Below are 6,761 nucleotides of genomic sequence, written 5' to 3'. Positions count from 1 at the left end.
GGAAATTTCCAGAGAAGAACTCGTTTGGTAAGAATGTTAATTAGTATACAGTCGGGCACAGTGGCTCACGCCTGTAATCCCAGCACTTTGGGAGGCCGAGGCCAGCAGATCACGAGGTCAGGAGATCGAGACCATCCTGGCTAACACGGTGAAACCCTGTCTCTACTAAAAATACAAAAAATTAGCTGGGCATGGTGGTGGGTGCCTGTAATCCCAGCTACTCAGGAGGCTGAGGCAGGAGAATGGCGTGAATCCAGGAAGCAGAGCTTGCATTGAGCTGAGATCGTGCCACTGTGCTCCAGCCTGGGCAACAGAGCAAGACTCCATCCAAAAAAAAAAAAAAAAAAGTTAATTAGTATACATACTACAGAAACCAGTGGGAGGTTCCTCCAAAAATTAAACCTACAACTACCACTTCATCTAACAATTCTACTACTAAGTACACTTTCAGTGCAAAAGAAATCAGTTTATGCAAGAGGTATCAGCCATCCTATGCGGACTGCAGCATTATTCACAATCGCCAAGATAAGGAAGAAACTTACCTGCCCATCCACAGATGAAGGGATAAAGTAACTGTGGGGGACACACACAAACAGAATAGTCTTCAGCCAGAAAATCAAAGTGAAATTTCATCATTTGGAGCCATACTGTTGAACCTGGAGGACAGCATGGTAAATGACCTAAACCAGGTAGAGAAAAAAAAACATTGCCACATCTCACTCATGTAGAACCCAAAATAAAAGACTTTATTGCAATAGATCTAGAGAGCACAACAGTGGTTTCCAGAGATTGGAGGGAAGCAGGGATCAGAAATAGGTACAAAATTACACTTAGATGAGAGGAATGAATTGTTCCTCTCTGTTCCACAGCACAGTGACCAGAGGTTAACAAAACATCACACCTTTTTCACAAAATCTGGAAGATTCCAAATGTTTTCACCACAAAGAAATTAACAACTGTTTGTGATAACAGAGACTCTAAATATCCTGATTTTAACATTCCTCTGTGTCTGCATTAACCAAAATGCCCCACTCTAACTCTCCCCATTGTATACTTTTACTACATGGCCAGCCTTTTAAAAAATATGTAAATATGCATGCCAAAATTCATGCAGACCACAAAACACCCTGAATTTCTAAAGCAATCCTGAGAAGTCCAAACTACATTGGTTGTGTCACACTTCCTGATTTTAAATTTCATTGAAAAGCTAGGGATCCCATTTCACACAGAGCATTGGAACAGATTAGAGGACCCAGACGTAAACCCACACCCCTAACACCATCTGATCTTCAAAAAAATCCACAAAAATAAGCTTTGGAGAAAGGACTCCCTCCGCTCAATAGATGGTGCCAGGATAAACTGCTAGCCAGTTGCAGAAGAAAAACAGTGGGCCCGTGTCTCACCCTGTACAGAAATCAACTCAAGATGAATGAAAGATGTAAACGCAAGACCTCAAACTATGAAAAGCCTGCAAGAGAACTTGGAAATACTCTTCTTGACAGAGGATTTGGCAGAGCATGGCTATGCCTAAGACCCCAAAAGCAAGTGCAACTAAAACAATTATTGACAAGTGGGGCCTAATATACAAAAGAGCTGCTGCACAGCAGAAGAAATTACCAACACAGTAAACAGACAGCCTACACAATGGGAGAAAATGTTCCCACGTATGCATCTCATGAAGTCTAATATCCAGGATCTACCTCAAATACATTAAGCAAATAAATCAGAAAAACAAAAACTCAATGAAGAAAGGGTAAGGGGCATGAAAACATGCATCTCAAAAGAAGGTTTACAGCAACCAACAGACAAGACAACATTTCTTTACCTCAGGAATCATCAGAGAAATGCAAAGCAAAAGGCCCATGAGATAGTATTTCACACATTCTGATGAATGACAATTATGACACAGTCCACAAGCATGAACACCAGCAAGGCAGAGGAGGAGGGATGCTGGTCTGCTGTTGGTGGAAATGCAAACTAGTTCGGACGCCATGGAAAGCAATGTGGGGATTTCTCAAATAACTTTCTCGACATCACTAAATCTCACAAAAAAATGTCCATGAAAACCACACTAAGATTCTGTCTCATTCCATTCAGAATGAGTGCTACCGAAAATAAAACACAAATTTTTGAAGGTGACATCCAGTGTAGAATTACAGAAAGGGAACTCTTAAACACTATTGGTGGGGATGTAAATTAGTATACACACTATGAAAAACAGCTAGAGGTTTCTGAAAAAATTCACAGTACAACTACCACGTCAGCTAACAGCCCCACCACTGGTTCCACATTTAAAGCAGTTGAAGTCCCTAGGTTGAAGACAGCTATCTGCCTTCCCATGGGTACTAAAGCACTCTTACCTGTGGCCAACGTAGAGAACCAACCTACCTGTTCAAACACAGCTGCAGGGATGAGGAAACTGCTTTACAGATACACCACGGAATATGTTTCAGCCATAAACCTTTGGGAAATCCTGCCATCTGCAGCCACATGAAGAAACCTGAAGAACATGAGGTCCGAAGAATAAGCCTGGTAGAGAAAGTCCCATGCCACGTGATCTCAGGCATGTAGACTGAAAAACGCTTTATCTTCTAGAAGTAGAAAGTTCAATAGGGCTTACCAGAGGCTGCTGGGGAAATGGAGGCGGTCTCAGAAGGAATCAGTGATGGGGTACAAAGTTACTCTCAGATGAGAGTGATCAATTCTGGTCTTCTATTCCACAGCAGGGTGACTAGCCTTAACACAAATGTATCATATGTTTCAAAGTGGCTAGAAGGAAAGATTCTGAATGTTGTTACCACGCAAAAATAATAACTATATGAGATGAAGAGATGCTAAATAACCTGATTTTATCATTACTCAACATATACATGTAGCAAAATCTTCCTTGTACCTTCTAATTGTATACATTTAGTATATGACAAATAGTGTTTTAAGAAATATAAAGAAACAATGCCAAAATTTATGTGGAAATGTGAAACACCCTGAATTTCCAAAGTTATTCTGAGAAATACAAACCATATGGGATGCATCACATTCCCTGAGTTCTAATTAAATGAAAATCCGTAGTTAACAAACCGATATGTTACTGACATACACAGAGAAACACAGACCAGTGAGCAAAATGAATGTGCTCAATAATAAACAAAAATTTATATGGAATGAACACATTTTTGAAAACACCACCAAAATGACACAACAGGGAAGATTTCCAAAACTAGATATCCATATGCAAAAGAATAATACGGGACTCTTATGGTACTAGATACACAATAATCAACTCAAAATGATTGAAGATTATACACAAAACTTGCAACCATAAAGCTCCTATAAAGACAACCTTGGGTGTGCGTATATTTAGGACAACTTGGATGTATGCTCAGGGTTCGCAAAAAGTAAACAAAAATACAAGGGAAGAAAATTATTGACAATGAACTGCTTTGGTAGTGATTTTGTTTTTTCTTGATTAGTAACCAACAGCACAGCCACGAAGAAATTACACACATGTGGGACCACGTCAAGCTGAAGCGTTTGTGCCCAACAAAGGAAACAATAAACAAAATAAAAAGGCACACTAAAAATTACAAGTTTGGGATAAGGGATTATTTTTGAAAAGGTACAAGCCAGTCATATTATCAGCTGGCAAAAAGATAACAAAACAACAGAACAACTGCCAGACAAAAACTGGGCAAATAACTGGATTAGATATTTTTCCAAAGAAGACAGGAAACTGACACAATGTCTACAAAAATGTGGTTAACATTACTACTCATGAGAAAAATGCAGATCAAAACCACACTCAGATCTTATCTCACTCCAATAGAATGAACATTACAAAAAGATCAGAATATTTAAACAGACAATTCCTGGTATGAATTTCCAGAAAGGGGAACTGTTTGTGGAAACAAGTTAGTATTAACACTATAAAAAACAGTTAGAGGTCTTGCAAAGAATAGAAAAAAAGAAATACCATATCATCTAGCAGTCCCATTACTGGGTATAAACTCAACCTACCTGTTCATCCACAGATAAAGAGATCAAGAAACTCTCATATACATACACTAGAAAATATTCTTCAGCCATCAAAATAATGAAACAGTGTCATTTAGAGCAACACAGATGAACCTGGAAAACATTATGTTAAATGTAATGAGCTAGGCCTAGAAAGACAAACACGGCATGATACCACTCATGTGAAATCTTAAGATGTTTATCTTAATGAAGTAGAAAGCACAATATTGGTTACCAGAGTTTGGGAGATAGAGGGGGAATGGGGAAGGACTGATTATGGAAACAAAGTTATCTTAACATTAAAGGAATAAATCTGAGGTTCTCCTCCTCAGCCTGGTGACTGGGGTTAACAATATCATATTTTTCTAGAGCAAGAAAGGAGAATTTTGAAAGTTCTCCCCACAAAAAAAAAAAAAAAAAAAAACAAACAAAAAAAACGCCTGGATGAGCAAATAGAGATCCTAAGTACCCTGATTTGATCATTACCCAATCTATATGTATGAAAATGTACCTCTAATTATGGACCTTTATGTTGTGAAAGAAAGTTAACAGAAATAAATATGTATTGCTAAAAATCACAGGGAACCACAAAAGCAATGAATATCTAAAGGAATCCTAAGAAATACAAAGTGAAGACCCACAATCCTCAATATCAAATTACACTGCCAAGTTGTAGTTATACAGCTGATATATGACACTTGCATAAACTATGGACAAAAACAGGGAGGACAAAAACATGATCAACACAAATATGGACACAATCAACTGACGTTGATAAAGAACACTGAAATGTGGAAGGCAGAAAATGAATACCTTTGAGAAAAATGATATCCAGAGGCAGAAGCGAGAAATAGGACCTTATTTTACACGATGTATGAAAATGAACACCCCCTCCCCCAAATTGAAGGCAAAACAAAAGACCATAAACCACAAAATGTTTTTAACTAAAACAGAGGATGAGCATATATTTTGGGTCACTTGAATCTCTGCTCACTTTTGCAAAGAGGAAAATAAACAAACACCCTGGAAGAAAAACCTCATTGACAATTAAATGCTTTGTCACTGATACATATTTTCTTATATGGGTGACAAAAACTACATGCATGAAACGCAAAAATAAATACATGGGTCTACGTCAACATGAAAAGTTTCTGCACATCAAAGAAAACTACTTTCCAAATTAAAAAGCATCCTATAGATTAGGCAAAAATTTCAGGCAATCACGTAATTCACGAGGAGTTGTCATCTAACATGTACACAAAAAACTCTACAAAGTAGCAAAAGCATCCAATCTAATATTTTGCAAAGAACCTGGACAATTCTGCACAGCCATAAAATCGAACAACAAATAAGAGATAAAGTCCTCAAAATAAACTATTCATTAGAAAACTGTAATTCAAAGCCACACACAGATAATCTCACATTATTGAATATTCCTAGATTTAAAAAAAAAAAATAGGGGGCTGGGAACGGTGTCTCATGCCTGTAATCTCTGCACTTTGCGAGGCCGAGGCAGGTAGATCATCTGAGGTCAGGAGTTTGAGACCAGCCTGACCAATATCGTGAAACCCCATCTCTACTAAAAATACAAAAATTGGCTGGGCATGGTGGCCGGCGCCTGTAGTCCCAGCTACTCTGGAGGCTGAGACAGGAGACTTGCTTAAAACCAGGCAGAGGTTGCAGTCGGCCGAGATGGCGCCACTGCACTCCAGCCTGGAAGACAGAGCAAGACTCCATCTCAAAACAAAAACAAAAACAAAACAAACCCCAAACCAAAAATAATAGGAATGCGGGTGTGGTTTTGGAGAAAGGGAAACTCATACACTGTAGGTGGAAATGAAAATTAGGATACACACCATGGAAAACAGCTAAATAGCTGGAGACTCCTCAAAAAACTGAAACTACAGATGTCCCTTGCTCTAGCGAGGTCTCTTTTTAAAGGTGCTGAGGCATCAAAAATAATCCTAGACTCCAGCTCAGAGGCCCCTGGGGCTCGGAGGGACCCAGGTCCCGCATTTCACCACCAGCTCTGGGCCAGGGCGCTCCTATACGCTGGACGCGGGTCGGACACTGGCATAGCCTTCCCGGCCGGGGTGCGGACGCTGCAGTAGCCAGGACCCCACAACCGCCCCCACGCGGAGGACTCGGGCCCAGATGCCCACGAAGAAGTGAGGGCACGAAAACAGGGAGAGGCAGGGAAGGAGCTGGGAGGGTTCCCGGTGGGGTCCACGCCCCCGCCACTTACCGCAGAGACCTGCCTCCTACTCCACCATCACATGGAACCCACCACCGCTCCTCCGAAGCTCGCTCTGACCAAGGCGCTGCTGCTGCAGGGGCCTCGCAGGAAGTGCAGCCTCAGCTTCCGTAGGGACCCGCACGCTGGCAGCGTCCTTCGTACCAGATTGAAGCTCCACCCCCTCTTAAAGGGACCGCGGCTCCGACTTGCCAGAAGCAGCTTTGGGTTGCGGCACAGACTGAGCCTCTGCCCAGCCCCAGGGGACGACGAACGGCCCCTGGTCTCTCATCCTCCCCAGCTTTCGGGCCCTAGAAGTCGCAGGAGCGCTCCCTGTGATCCCCTCCCCGAGATCGGCTCCCTTTGCCTAGGGAGCGCCTGGGACCTGCCCCTGCCCTCCTCTGGACCTCAGCTTCACCATCCGCAAAGGAAGCAGCCTCGCTAGAGCTCTGGGGTCCCTCAAGCTCGGCGTCTCAGGATCCAGGGTGGGCTCCCCTGCTCCTCTGCAGACGGGGTC

At 41.8% G+C, this 6,761-nt stretch overlaps 1 long non-coding RNA gene across 4 annotated transcripts; it reads right to left on the bottom strand.

Annotated features, from left to right (window-relative positions):
- Positions 1-281: 281 nt before the first annotated feature.
- On the bottom strand, positions 282-6,373 carry LOC100594400. Of its 4 annotated transcripts, none has more exons than XR_004029567.1 (5): positions 6,257-6,373; positions 4,015-4,125; positions 2,621-2,769; positions 2,389-2,500; positions 282-680 (listed from the first exon to the last, which is right to left on the bottom strand). It is a non-coding gene; the product is annotated as an uncharacterized LOC100594400 (long non-coding RNA). The 4 variants fall into 4 exon arrangements; XR_004029568.1 differs by having other exon boundaries at positions 2,621-2,736; XR_004029566.1 differs by lacking the exon at positions 4,015-4,125 and having other exon boundaries at positions 285-321; positions 543-680; positions 2,621-2,736.
- Between the last annotated feature and the right edge of the window lie 388 nt (positions 6,374-6,761).

The sequence above is a fragment of the Nomascus leucogenys genome, chromosome 1a (genome assembly GCF_006542625.1).
Source record: "Nomascus leucogenys isolate Asia chromosome 1a, Asia_NLE_v1, whole genome shotgun sequence".
NCBI lineage: Eukaryota > Metazoa > Chordata > Mammalia > Primates > Hylobatidae > Nomascus > Nomascus leucogenys.
Note: the sequence above shows the minus strand (reverse complement) of the source record. Positions and strands in the feature narration are given on the sequence as shown.